This window comes from Labeo rohita, chromosome 8, assembly GCF_022985175.1.
Source record: "Labeo rohita strain BAU-BD-2019 chromosome 8, IGBB_LRoh.1.0, whole genome shotgun sequence".
Classification (NCBI taxonomy): domain Eukaryota; kingdom Metazoa; phylum Chordata; class Actinopteri; order Cypriniformes; family Cyprinidae; genus Labeo; species Labeo rohita.
In genome coordinates this window covers 13,465,585-13,478,672 of record NC_066876.1, presented here as the reverse complement: position 1 = coordinate 13,478,672, position 13,088 = coordinate 13,465,585, and the positions used below count along the sequence as shown (strand labels likewise).

Genomic DNA, 13,088 nt, shown 5'->3' with positions numbered 1-13,088 from the left:
ATAAGAAGAAGAAGAAGAAGAAGAATATACAAATATTAAATTAAATGTTTCATGTTAGTACAAATGTTTTAAACAACTCTGATAATCCCAGGTTGCTATGGTCACGAAGGTTTGTTTTTGCATGAGAAAAATATGCCGTTCCCTCATCATAATAAGACGTGGCCACGAGAAAGTTCCCTCAACATAGCCTCTGGAGGCCACGACATCCTTACCTCGACAAAACGATCTCGTGGCCACGACATAATATGACGTTCCCACAAATTAATATCTCGTGGCTGTGTTATATTATCACGTTCTCACGAGTTTATATGTCGTGGCCACGACAAAACTAAGTGAACCGAAGACCTCCCCTCCCGGTCACCGTAGAATACCAGTTTGCTAAACACACTCACGGTCAAAACACGCATCGACTCAGTGATACATGAAACACTGATTACATTACACATAACATTACTTGTTTTATTTTAGATATTATTACAATAATGCTGTGATGAGCACCACTGTCCTAGTCGTCCATTTTGAAGAGACTGGTTAATTGTCCTGAATTACGGCTGGTCCCGCACTGATTGTAAGGCAAAACGTGATTGGTTGGAGCGAGAACATGCAACGATTAGTCAGCCCCACGTGGCCGGTATCTGATTGGGTTAAGTAGAAGGTGGGTGGAGTCCATGCATTTGTGGATCAGTGTGCGTCTTGACGCTTGAAATGTTTCAAAATCCACAAATACGCGCAGCAATTTACAAATGCACAGTACGCGATTCACATATAAATGCCGGGCAAAGTTGTGTTGTAAAATAAAAAAAAATATTTGTGAATATGTTTTTTATTTGCAATTCTATTTTTTTTACTTGTGAATATAATTCATGTTTGTGGAACTCTAAGATTTATTTGTGGATCTCATTCTATTTATTTTGTGAATATGCTTTGTTTTTGTCAATCGCTTTACATTTATTTGTGGATCATAATGTATTTATTTGGAATTATGCAACGATTCTAACCCCATATAAAGGTTACATTAAGCAAATCAGAAGTTAAAAGTATGATAGCATGCGAAGTAAGGAAAAGATGGCAAAAGGAATGGGAATGTGAATCAACTGGGAGACATTTAAGAAAAAGCTGGAAAAACGAGGAAAAGTGTTGGAAATAGGACGGAAGATGCAATGATCACTAGACTGCGTATAGGGCATTGTTTCTTAAATAAATCATTATATAGAATAGGAAAACATGAAAATGGAAGATGCAACAAGTGTGGACAGGATGAAAATATTGAACATGTAATAATGGAGTGTGAGGCTTACGGAAGGCAAAGATTCCAATTAACTAAGGCATGAAATAAGTTGGGGATAGACAAAATATCAATGCAGGTGTTGTTAGGAGATGGATCAAAACAAATAGAAATATTCCACGATTTATTTATTTTTCTGAAAGAGACTGGTCTGATCAATAGAATTTGATTTATGTTGATATAAGTGTGTACGTACACACATAAGTAAAAAAATTTTTTTTTCCTTTTTTCTCTGTCTTTCTTTACCCTCCTCCTTTCTCTCCCCTCATCCTTACTAAAGTAAGTAAATTAGCACTTCCAATCCAACCATCAAGTGCTCCACACTCCTTTCCAGTAGGCGGCGGGAATGCACCTTTAAGTTGGTTTGCCAACCGCCATTAAACCCTACAAGAAGAAGAATTACGGCAGCCTTCGTCGCGCCGCGGTGACGCATTCGTCCTTGGAATGCGCACTTCGGAGGGTGCATTCTGAATTGGGACAGCTAACGTCTGACGCTGTGACGCATTCGCACTTAAAATATGCACTTTGGAGTCCGCGCACTCCACTTTGGGACACAGCTTATGAGCTCACGCGGTGACGTATCGATCTGCTGTTGGTCACACGGTTTCACGTGATACGAATTGGCAGATCAGAGTTTAGGAAACTTGAAAGATGCAATGCAGCGAAACGCCAAACTTTTACACGTGTTTGCTTTTCTGAATGGAAATCAATTGGGCGAAAAGTGGTACCAACTGGGAGAATCTCCTCTCCAACGCACACTATACTACGATTATGGAGAAAAGAAGAAAGACGCCTGATTCAACACCGCAAACGAACGATTAAGCGATGCAGCCGCTACCATGAGTACACAAAGCGATGTGCAATGAGTTTCTACTAGAGGCCAGCAACTCACGCATTCGCGAAAAAGAAGATTCAGCCGCTCCTGTCTTGTGGTGAGTGAGAACCTGTAAACAACAACAACAACCGCAGCAAAAGTATTAACGTTAATAGTGGTAGCAGCAATTTAATTGAGCTATGACCAAATACTGACTTAACCTGAAGACCTAAATTAGGTTTAAAGCACCGTAAATGACGCCGTTTGACAGTTTTCAAATAAAAAAAAAAAAATGTAATAAAATGCAAAAAATTTAAATAACACCGTTTAGGGGATAATGAGTGTCGCAACTGACGGCGCTTTCTGTCATTTAAAACGTCGTAAATAAAATAGAGCAGGCCTGGGCAAACTCGGTCCTGGAGGGCCAGTGTCCCTGCAGAGTTTAGCTCCAACCCTGATTAAAAACACCTGAACAAGCTAATCAGTGTCTTCAGGTTTACTAGAAAGTTACAAACAGGTGGGTTTTATCAGGGTTGGCGCTAAACTCTGCAGGGACACTAGTTTTTTTATTTGAAAATCGTCTAAGGCCGTTATTTACGAAATTTTAAACAACAGAAAGTGCCGTCAGTTGCTGCACTCATTATTAGGGGATAATGAGTGCAGCAACTGACGGTACTTTCTGCAGTTTAAACACCGTAAATAACGCCATTTGACAATTTTCGAATAAAAAAACTAATCAATGCAAAAGAAAAAAATTAAATTAATTTAAGTTGCACCATTTAGGGGATAATGAGAGCCGCAACTGACAGCACTTTCTGTTGTTTAAAATTTCGTAAATAACGGCCTTTGACGATTTTCAAATAAAAAAACTAGTAAAATGGAAATGAAAAAATAAATTTCAGTTACATAGTTTAGAGCAGGCCTGGGCAAACTCGGTCCTGGAGGGCCGGTGTCCCTGCAGAGTTTAGCTCCAACACTGATTAAACACACCTGAACAAGCTAATCAGTGTCTTCACGTTTACTAGAAAGCTACAAACAGGTGAGTTTTATCAGGGTTGGAGCTAAACTCTGCAGGGACACCGGCCCTCCAGGACCGAGTTTGCCCAGGTCTGGTTTGGGGGATAATGAGAGCTGTATATTATTATTATTATTATTATTATTATTATTATTATTATTATTATTATTATTATTATTATTATTATTATTATTATTATTATTATTATGTTTGCAGTCCGCTTCATTGTTGAGGTTAATACTTGACATAGTCACTTACTTAAACGTGGTTGAGAAATAGTTTCACTTGCGATGTAAATGGGTGGTTTGGGGTCAGAGATATTGGTAACGTTACAGGTTATTAATTAACGTTATTTAGGCGGAAGACCAGTTCTGTATCATGGGGATTGATAAAAATATTTATGATAATAAAAATATGATTAGTGGACAATTACTTTTATCAGTTACTAATGATCTAGTAGTCAACAAAGAAAAGTAAAATGCATCCCAAAATCTTCAGCAATGTCAAACACATTATTTAGTCAAATTTATTTGATTTCTTGCAGCTCTACAGTGTGGTCCACTTGTCTTTGCACCCTGGGAAGGGCAGTGCTGGCACAAGGCAGTTTTTTGTAAGTATTATTTAAATTTAATTTTTATTTACAGTCTAAGTCAAAAGTTTACATACACCTTGTAGAATCTGAGAAATGTTAATTATTTTACCGAAATAAGAGGGCTTATCATACAAAATGCATGCTATTTTTATTTAGTACTGACCTGAATAAGATATTTCAAATAAAAGATGTTTACATATAGTCCACAAGAGAAAATAATAGTTGAATTTATAAAAATGACCACATTCAAATGTTTTCATACACTTGATTCTTAATACTGTGCTGTTACCTGAATGATCCAGAGCTGTTTTTTTGTTTAGTGATAGTTGTTCATGAGTCCCTTGTTTGTCCTGTTTTGCCCGCTGAAATCTTGCAGGTCCCACAAATTCTTTTTTTTTAGTTTTGCAGGCATTTTTGGGTATTTGAACCCTTTCCAACAATGACTGTATGATTTTGAGATCCAACTTTTCACACTGAGAACAACTGAGGGACTCATATGCAACTATTATAGAAGGTTGTGGGACCTGAAGGATTTTTTTTTTTTTGTTGTTGTTGTTTGAAGAACAGTGGGCAGTTTATCTGTTTCATCTACGCTACACAATTTTTACTCACTATTTTCCCCATGCTGTCCGTTCATTTTTCTTGGTGCTGTGAATAACAGGTTTTGTCTTGTGTGTGTTTTATGACTGTTTCAGTTTCACCACTGATGGGAATAAATATACTGCCAGACAGGAAGTGAGCAGAAGATTAGGACGGTGGTGCAGAATGATGGCCATCAACCCTGCATGTCAACAGCTTCATTCAGTCAAAAATGATGTTTAAATGGAGGACTTCACAGAGAGGGTCAGTGGCCCTGCATTTAGGGGTGATGGTTATGAGACACATGTTGTTGTTTTTGCTAATTTTAAGATAGTTTCATTTTTAGATATTTTTAAGATAAATCAAGTTCTCTCTTAGGACATTGATTCCCAATCCAGCCCTTAAGATGCATCAGTTTTTTTTTTTTTTTCCATTTATATTCTTGCAAACTTAAAATGCTTTCATGGCTGTAAATTGTTGATGCACTGTACTCTGGGTAGCAAACACCATACTAAAATGCCGTGTTGGGGAAAGTTACTTTTAAAAGTAATGCATTACAATATTGAGGTACTCCCTAAAAAAAGTAACTAATTGCGTTACTTTTTAGGGAAAGTAATGTGTTTCTTTTGCGTTACTTTTTATATCTAAGCAGGGGTTGCTTGTGTTTTTAATATAAAAAGTTATATTTTTGGCAAATGTAAAAGCCTTTTCACACCAAAAGCCTCAGGCTTTGAGAAAAGTAAATTCACGTCTGTACAGTAGACCGCAGAAGAAAAAAAAACAAAATTACAAAGTACTGTAAAAATACAGTACAATACTGTTTTGACGGTATACAGTACATTGTTCTACATACTGTAAAGATGCATTACAGTACATTGCTGTGAAACAAATTGCATTGGATCAGATAACATTTTAAGCGGTCATATGATCAAGTTACAACGTACCCCTTACACGTTACAATGTTCTCCACCTACGGGGCATACAACGGAAAACGTATACACCGTAGAAACAAAGAGACATATTTGTACTAGACAAGTGTGAAATTAACGTGGATAAAAAATTATACTCTGAACCCCACGTGGATATACACAAACTGAGAAATTCAAAAAGTGTTGTGCCCAGCGCTCTGCTGCTGTAAAATAATTTCTGGACCAGTTGTGGGCATCGGTCAATCTGTCTTTAAAACCCTCTGTGAATGCCAGATTATATTCATTTAAGTATTTTATGAGCAGTTTAATTTCATTTTAATATTAATTTGACATATTTCACAACAATCGTATTATTGTAAACCGATGCATCGACGTATGTGGTTAAATGGAAAGAGAAACAAACCCTTTATATTTCATGTTTCTTATGGTTGTAGGACCATCTAGTGGTCAAGAAACAAACTGACACAAATACATTCAAACTTTTTTGGGTCTTTATTAGAGATTATTTCTTTCCTTGAGAGCTGCAACCCGGAGCCATATCCAAATGTGCAGGACAGCTCCAAGTGGGAAGGACTATATATCCAAATATCCAAGGTTGTATATATGTTTCTTACCTAACCCCACTCCTAAACAAAACCCCACTAAACTGAAGATCACCAAGTCTTTTATTTAAAATATGTTTATTTGTAAAACAGGCTTTCCAAAAAGATTTGATTAGTTGATGTTGACAATTAAGACATAAACATGAAAAAACACCAAGATTCATTTATAGCTTTAAACATAAGGAAGGAACACATGACATTCAACATCTTGGAACTACTGTGCTTCTCAATACAAGAAAGCAAAAATTAGTTTGCAATATAAAGAGAACAAAAGCATGAATTAGCAGTGGTGCAGTTAAATGAGTTGACTGATATTTTCAGTTAGTGGTAACAATAACTCATTCTCTTGGTAGGTCTTTGAATTCAAATGTTGAAAAAGGTAACGTAACAATATTAAATATAGAAATCTATTATAGGTTAAAAAACATGTACAATCATAAATATGATGGGAGAGGTTTTTTTGCTAAGGCCTCATTAACGTGTCAGATGATTCTAGTGAAATTTCTAAACACAACAAGGCTATTTCTAAACATTGCTTGATGAAGCAAATTTGAAACTACTGCCATTTTAACACTTTCCTAAATCATAAATAAAATCACATTCAATGTTCTGCTACATTTCCAACAGTATATAACTTGAATTTTTTTTCAAGATATTTTTCAAAAACGATGTGCATTTCTTCACTATAAAACATAGGCATCACATTCTAGTAACATTTAGTAAACAAAACAAAAAAAAAAGTTACAATTATATGCGTAACATAACTATAGCTTTAATTAAAAGTGCATTTGCTCTTAATAGACATGTTTAATCTGACTGTGTGAAGAACCCGGAAGCTTGACTGCTGCATGTTGTGTGACATCACGATAAATTCATCTCACCGATGACCATATTTAGACTTCCTCCTTTATTTGCAGTAACTGGGCAAAATTCCAGTATTTCTAGCCAGCAGCTAAAGTGAAACTGAAAGGGTACAAAAAAAAAAACAAAAAAAAAAACACACAAACAGCTTGTTTACTCAGTTCTATGATCAACGCATTGTTAATAACCAAACTAATTACTCTTATTCAACTTTGCTGTTAAAGGACAGCAAGATAGACAAGATCAAAGTTATTAAGACACATACCGGCTGTCCTGTGGGGATGGAAAGATATTTTGGACTTCGTTCAGCGTCTTCTCTTTGGAGATTACCTCCATGAGCAATGCCAATGTCTTCGTGTCTGTAAAAGTTCTCCTGCGAAAAACGTTTGTTACACACAAACAATCGTGATGTGTCAGGAGCTGATGGAGAACCCACCGCCTGCAGCCACAATCTAGCTTTGTCAGCATCTCGGGGGAACCAGTGCAAACCTGTCAAATTCTTACACCGAGCCAACAAACACTTGCAACCCATTCTGAATTCAGAGCCAGCCTGGCATCAACTCTGTTTATAGGAAAAAGTCACATGACAGAAAATAAATGTGAGACCAAGCAGAGAAAGGCAAAGTCAGATTAACATATGCTGCATTATCAAGGCATAAACGTACAAAGCACAACAGTCATTTTCAGAGAATGGAATAATCATTTAGTTTCCTCATACAAAACTTTTTTTTTTTTTTTTTTTTTTTTAATCAAACAAGTGACTTTTTCTGTTTCTTACACTTTACAGTAAGTATCAATTGTTAACGCATCAAGTATCATAAACTAACAATGAACAACATTTTTACAACATTTAATAATTACTATTTATAAATATGTCCATTCATAATTAACAACAGCATTAAAAAATATTAGCATATATAGAAATTAAAATTGACCATGAGTAGTAAATTAGCTGTAAGTGCTAATTCCTGATATACTACATTAGCTAATGTTAATGAATTAAACCTTAAAAAGCCATCAAAATATAAATAATTTGTTAGTAGATCTGTTCTATTCTCTGAATATAGAAAAGATTCTGGTACTCTTCCATCATTTTATTTGTTAAAGGCAATAAATTTATTACACAAGCAGACTTTGCACAGCAGAAACAACAAGCAAACAGAATAGAAAGAAATACAATAAAACATATGACAAACAATAATCAGGACACAAGATTATGTCTACAAAATTGAAAATCTGTAAATGTTACACACTGTACAAAGGTGATGTATAAGGCTTTGAGAAGACAGAACTCAGAAACATTCACAGGACAAACACACAACAAACATAAAAACTTGAAGCGGAGATCGGAGATCGGGGCACATGAAACTCTATCCCTCAATCCCCTCAACAAATACACATTGTAAGTCAAGCCACTACGCTGTAATCGATTTTTGTCATTTAAACAGTAGCCTATTTTACTGTAATATGTACAATAAGATACTATAAAATATGAATACTGTTTGTTTTGGAGCCTTTTTTTCTGACTGTCTACTGAAATGCTGTCAGAACGGCAACAACATCAACTGGTAATTAAATTAATGTCACCTACATTAGCCGAAAAACTAGTTAACAAAGGTTCGGAAGCGTGGCCACACCTCTACCAATCACCTCACTTCCTGAATCCTTCATATATCGGGCCACCTCATACTGTGCTGTTTGTCACTTTCTCTCGAAATTCACAACAGATCAATCCAACTACTTCAAGGAATACGTCTCACCATTCCAATCACAGTCAATCTTATAAAAGTTCACGTTAGGATTTCCAACTCTATTTTCGAAGAGCTATGCCAGATTTTCACCAACAATCACAGACTCCTTCACGTCCTTCGTCTTCTAGAGGACTTTCTAATGTTACACCTCCATCCCACCACCACGATCAGGATTCCACACCAATCAATGTTTTCAACAAACTCCATGCTCCATCTTCAAAGCAGGAAACCTCAGGGCCTTGCACTACCATCAAGTTTTAGACAGATGTACAGTACTAGCTACTAGCACTTCTAAGTCACCTCAACTATGTCATCTGGAAAATTCCTCAAGGGAAATCCTTCCTATCCAACCCTCTGTCTAAACCAAAAGCCATCCCATCTCTTCGCAACAAAGTCACTTTAGATGATGCATGCAAATGAAAATGCACTGAAAATCCCTGTAAATTGACAAACGCTGATCATATTTTCAACTTCAAAATCGTATATCAAAGGGTGTTTGATCTTGATGTTCACTTTGCAAAGACTGGGATGGAACTTCTGCAGTGATGTAGGATGATTTTTAAATGATTTTTGAAGTGGAGGGAGAAAATATGATCTGAGTTTTTCAACATACCCTAACTGTCTTGAGTCAGAGTCTTGAGTTTAGGGAGAGCAAGACAAGACGAGCGTTTGACATTAAAAAGTATTTAAATTGTATTTTTTAAATGAAAATAACAAATCATTTTGCTAGATAAGACCCTTCTTTCTCGGCTGGGATAATTTACAACCGCATTTGGGAATTGTTTGAAGCCACATTTAAACTGCATTTTGAAAGTTCTATCTCTGGGCACCATAGCAGTCCATTATATGGTGAAAAATCCTGAAATGTTCTCCTCAAAAAACAATTTCTTTACAGCTGAAGAAAGAAAGACATGAAGACATCTTGGATGACAAGGGGGGCGAGTACATTATCTGTAAACTGTTGTTCTGGAAGTGGACTAATGACAGTAGAGTAAAAATACAGCAAATGTACATACAGTAAAGTTAGTAATGTACTTTAAATTAAAATACAGTAATATACTGTAAACATTTTGCAGTAACGTACTATACAGCAAATACATCAACACTGTTTAATCTAATACCATGCCAAACTTCTAGAGAGCTGTCATGACAGAAATACAAAGTTTTGTCTTGAAACTCTCTGTGGTACAGTCTGATACACTCTTAAAAATAAAGGTGCTTTAATAGGTTCTTCACAGTGATGCCATAGAAGAACCATTTTTGATTGCACAAAGAACCATTCAGTCAAAGGTTCTTTAAAGAACCATCTCTTCTTACTTTTTTATACTCTGAAGAACCTTCTTTCGCCACAAAGAGCCTTTTGTGAATACTTGGCCAGGATTTGCTGTAGCAGTTGCAGTGCATTTTCAAAAAACTCCACCTGTATCGATCTGTATTGTCTTAAATGCTCACAGCAGTGTGTCTGTATCATACATTACCTATATTACATTCCGTTGTCCTTTTTTAAATTTGAAGGTCATCATAGCATAACTCAAATAACATCCACAAAGTAAATGCTAAGGGTTTTTTTAAGTTTTGCATGTACTGTCTAATGTAGACTCTTTTTTTTTCATGTTTTATCAAGCATGGAAGCTGAAATAAAGAAAAAAATACTTTGGTTGTAATTTTTAGAAGATTTACAAAATAAACTGTAAAAAAAAAAAAAAAAAAAAAAAAAAAAATCAAAAACATACTGAATTCATATTACTTTACAAAACAATTTACTCACATAGAATAGGGGTGTATTTACTCCGTGATGTCACAGATTGTTGTCCTGAATAAGACGGTTAAACCACGATAGAGAGTAACACTACAGAAACATAAAACTGTGTACAAATATTTTTTAAGAGTGTCTCTAAAGGAACTGATGACTGGTATATTTTTCTAACTGATCATTAGATGTAATGAACTGGACTGTACAGAACATTTACCAGCAGCACGTCTCTTCCTCCATATGATGAGTGCAGTTATGATGAGAACCACACACATGAACACCAGCACAGCGACTTACTGAAGGATCCTGGATCACATTCATTCATTTCTGAAAATGTGGTGAATTAAAAAATAAATAAATAAGTGATAACAGTACGCTACAGAGAAATTAATTTGGCATGAATATGAACGTGCCAATGGTCTTTACCTAATGTAATGTCCAGTTTTTCTCCAAAACTGAGATGCTTCATTGTGCAGTTGTATTTATGTCCCTCACATGCACTGATCAGCAAACTCTTCCTCATCTGGTAAGTTCCATCTCCGTTGGGCAGAATCTCTCCTCCTGTGATCTGATCATCATCCACAGGCTGATCATCTCTGAACAGGCTCAGGTTAATGTGACGAGGGTAAACACCAGTGGCCAGACAGCTGATCTGAAGCCCTTGAGAGTCTGGAAGAGGCTTCCTAAAGAGTTTGACTCTGGGTGTCACTACAGAGAAGGATGATTAGTGTTACTGTTGCAAAAGTTTTTGTAATGCTTCATAAAGCATAAGCACATGTTTTTGTAAGCACTGCTGTCTGGGTGTCATAAGTTGATCTGTTTGATTCTCTCACCTTTTCTCAGCACATTGTTCTTTTCCATATACAGATATCTCCGCAAAATTTTTGTGCAAAGAGGATGATAAACTTTTTTATACATATGGTTTACACGAAGCCATTTTTGGTGGTCCCACGGTCTCCATGTCATTTTTGTCTGGGTTTTGTTGTTTTCTATGTCAAAAATGAACTCTTCTATATTTTGTCCATCTAAAGCATCCCATCTCTGAAGTAAACCTGGTTTATCATTTAACAATTCACATCCTGAAATTCTCTGATGAACTTGTACACCTTTAAATGAATTGGGAACAAATGATGAAGACTTTTTAATCTACTTTTTTATAATTACTGTCTCTACCCCATGTAGCTATACACTGTTTGCATTAGCACTTAAATGTTACATTTGTTATTAAGCCTTTTGTATTTTATAATTATTTTGGTTTGCACTCACCATCTGTGTGATTTTGGTGCTCCATAAGATACAATGCTCTTTCTTTAAAGATGTTATACATATCACGAAATATAATATCAGCATCCTTTTGGTCTTCTTCATGGTACTCTAAATCAGTACTGTTAGTGCGATATACAGGTTTCCATGTGACCGAGTCATAATTCCTATTTGCACATCATCCAACATCATCACAGCACTGAACTCAGGAAATGGTGTCTGTCCAACTATATATGTTACATGTTACATATGCCATCAACGAGTGAACATCTGTGGATACACAAGAAATACACGAGTGATAACATGCAAAGCGGGTGACATAAGAGACATATTCTACTACTACAATAAACTACATATGTATTAAATAACTAAATGTTTTGTGTATGGCAAGTAAAAAATCGAGTGGAGAGACATTTAAGTGCCGTTAAGTGTGAAAGAAAGCAGCTCAGTGTTGTCAAAGTAGGTTAAACTGTTAAGCAGCCATCCAAATGGAAATATCAGGTAGGTAAGGTCTGATCCTGAGAGTGAAATTTTGTAAAAACAGGAATTCAAGATCAAGATGTGAAAAAGACAGGACCTAAACCTGGGGCCAGTGGCATAAACTTAGCCTCTATATTAAGACAGTGTCTTAAGTAACAGTTTGGCCAACTAGCAGTTAACCAAAGGGTAAGTCAGCTTAGACTCATCTATATTTTTCTGTAACTGAATTAAAAAAAAAATTAGCTGACTAACTTTTTAAGACTAGTCAAACTTTCATGCAGTCGGCCGTGGATCAAGACTGAACTCAAAATTATAGACAGGACCAAGACCAGCAACATGTGAGTTTATTCATACTATTCAAGTCATGTTTTTTTGTTTGTTTGTTTTTGTTTTGTTTTGTTTTGTTTTGTTTTTTTTTTTGTTTTGTTTTGTTTTGTTTTTTAAATCACTGCTGGACAACAAAGGTTACCCAATGCATTTAGGCTACATTTGTGTTATTCAGACTAGAGCTGAAGATCTTTGCCCGAACCCGATGAAACCCGACGGGTTCGGTCGGGCTCGGACTTAATTTATATCATTTTACACGGGCTCGGGCCGGGCTCGGGCTTGTGCGGTAAATGAGCGGTCATGTGATGCGTTTCGATTAGCGCGAGAAAGATGCGAAAATGGATGCTGAGGAGGTGAAACGGAGGCTGGCCTCTGGTGATTACGTTTTGGCAAAATTAGCCAGATTAGTACTATGCATCCCGGCCAGTCGCAGCAGCAGTGAAAAAGTGTTGAGTGCTGCTGGACGCACCATCAGTGAGCACAGGACCGCGCTGAAACTACAGTGGATTCAATAATTTTCCTCCACAAAAATATGTAGCCTAATCTTGGTGAGTAATAGTTTTCAAATATAACTAAATGTTCATTGAGTCTTAAATGCATAATGTAGACAGAGTATATAGGCTAATGTTGGCATTATTCTCTTATTACATTTCAGATGCTATTCACCGTCGCGTTGAGGCCGGATTGTGGAGAGAAGTAGCGAAGCAAATCCCGCGGAGCCTTTATCTTAATTTTGTTATTGCCAAAAAACCATCTTAATTTAGAACTTATCTTAATTTAATTTGTTAAGAAAGAGTCTTTTTTATTGGCGCGTTGGCCTATTTATAGGCTAAGTGT

General features: G+C 36.2%; 2 long non-coding RNA genes and 1 pseudogene across 2 annotated transcripts; 1 reads left to right on the top strand and 2 right to left on the bottom strand.

Moving 5' to 3' along the window:
* The first annotated feature begins 1,672 nt into the window (after positions 1–1,672).
* LOC127169224 (uncharacterized) lies at positions 1,673–5,174 on the top strand. Its single transcript, XR_007828218.1, has 3 exons — positions 1,673–2,217; positions 3,659–3,724; positions 4,402–5,174. It is a non-coding gene; the product is annotated as an uncharacterized LOC127169224 (long non-coding RNA).
* Positions 5,175–6,296: 1,122 nt separating this feature from the next.
* On the bottom strand, positions 6,297–7,354 carry LOC127169223 (uncharacterized). Its single transcript, XR_007828217.1, has 2 exons — positions 6,943–7,354; positions 6,297–6,779 (listed from the first exon to the last, which is right to left on the bottom strand). It is a non-coding gene; the product is annotated as an uncharacterized LOC127169223 (long non-coding RNA).
* A 2,178-nt stretch (positions 7,355–9,532) lies between these two features.
* LOC127170203 (major histocompatibility complex class I-related gene protein-like) lies at positions 9,533–11,693 on the bottom strand (annotated as a pseudogene).
* Positions 11,694–13,088: the final 1,395 nt, after the last annotated feature.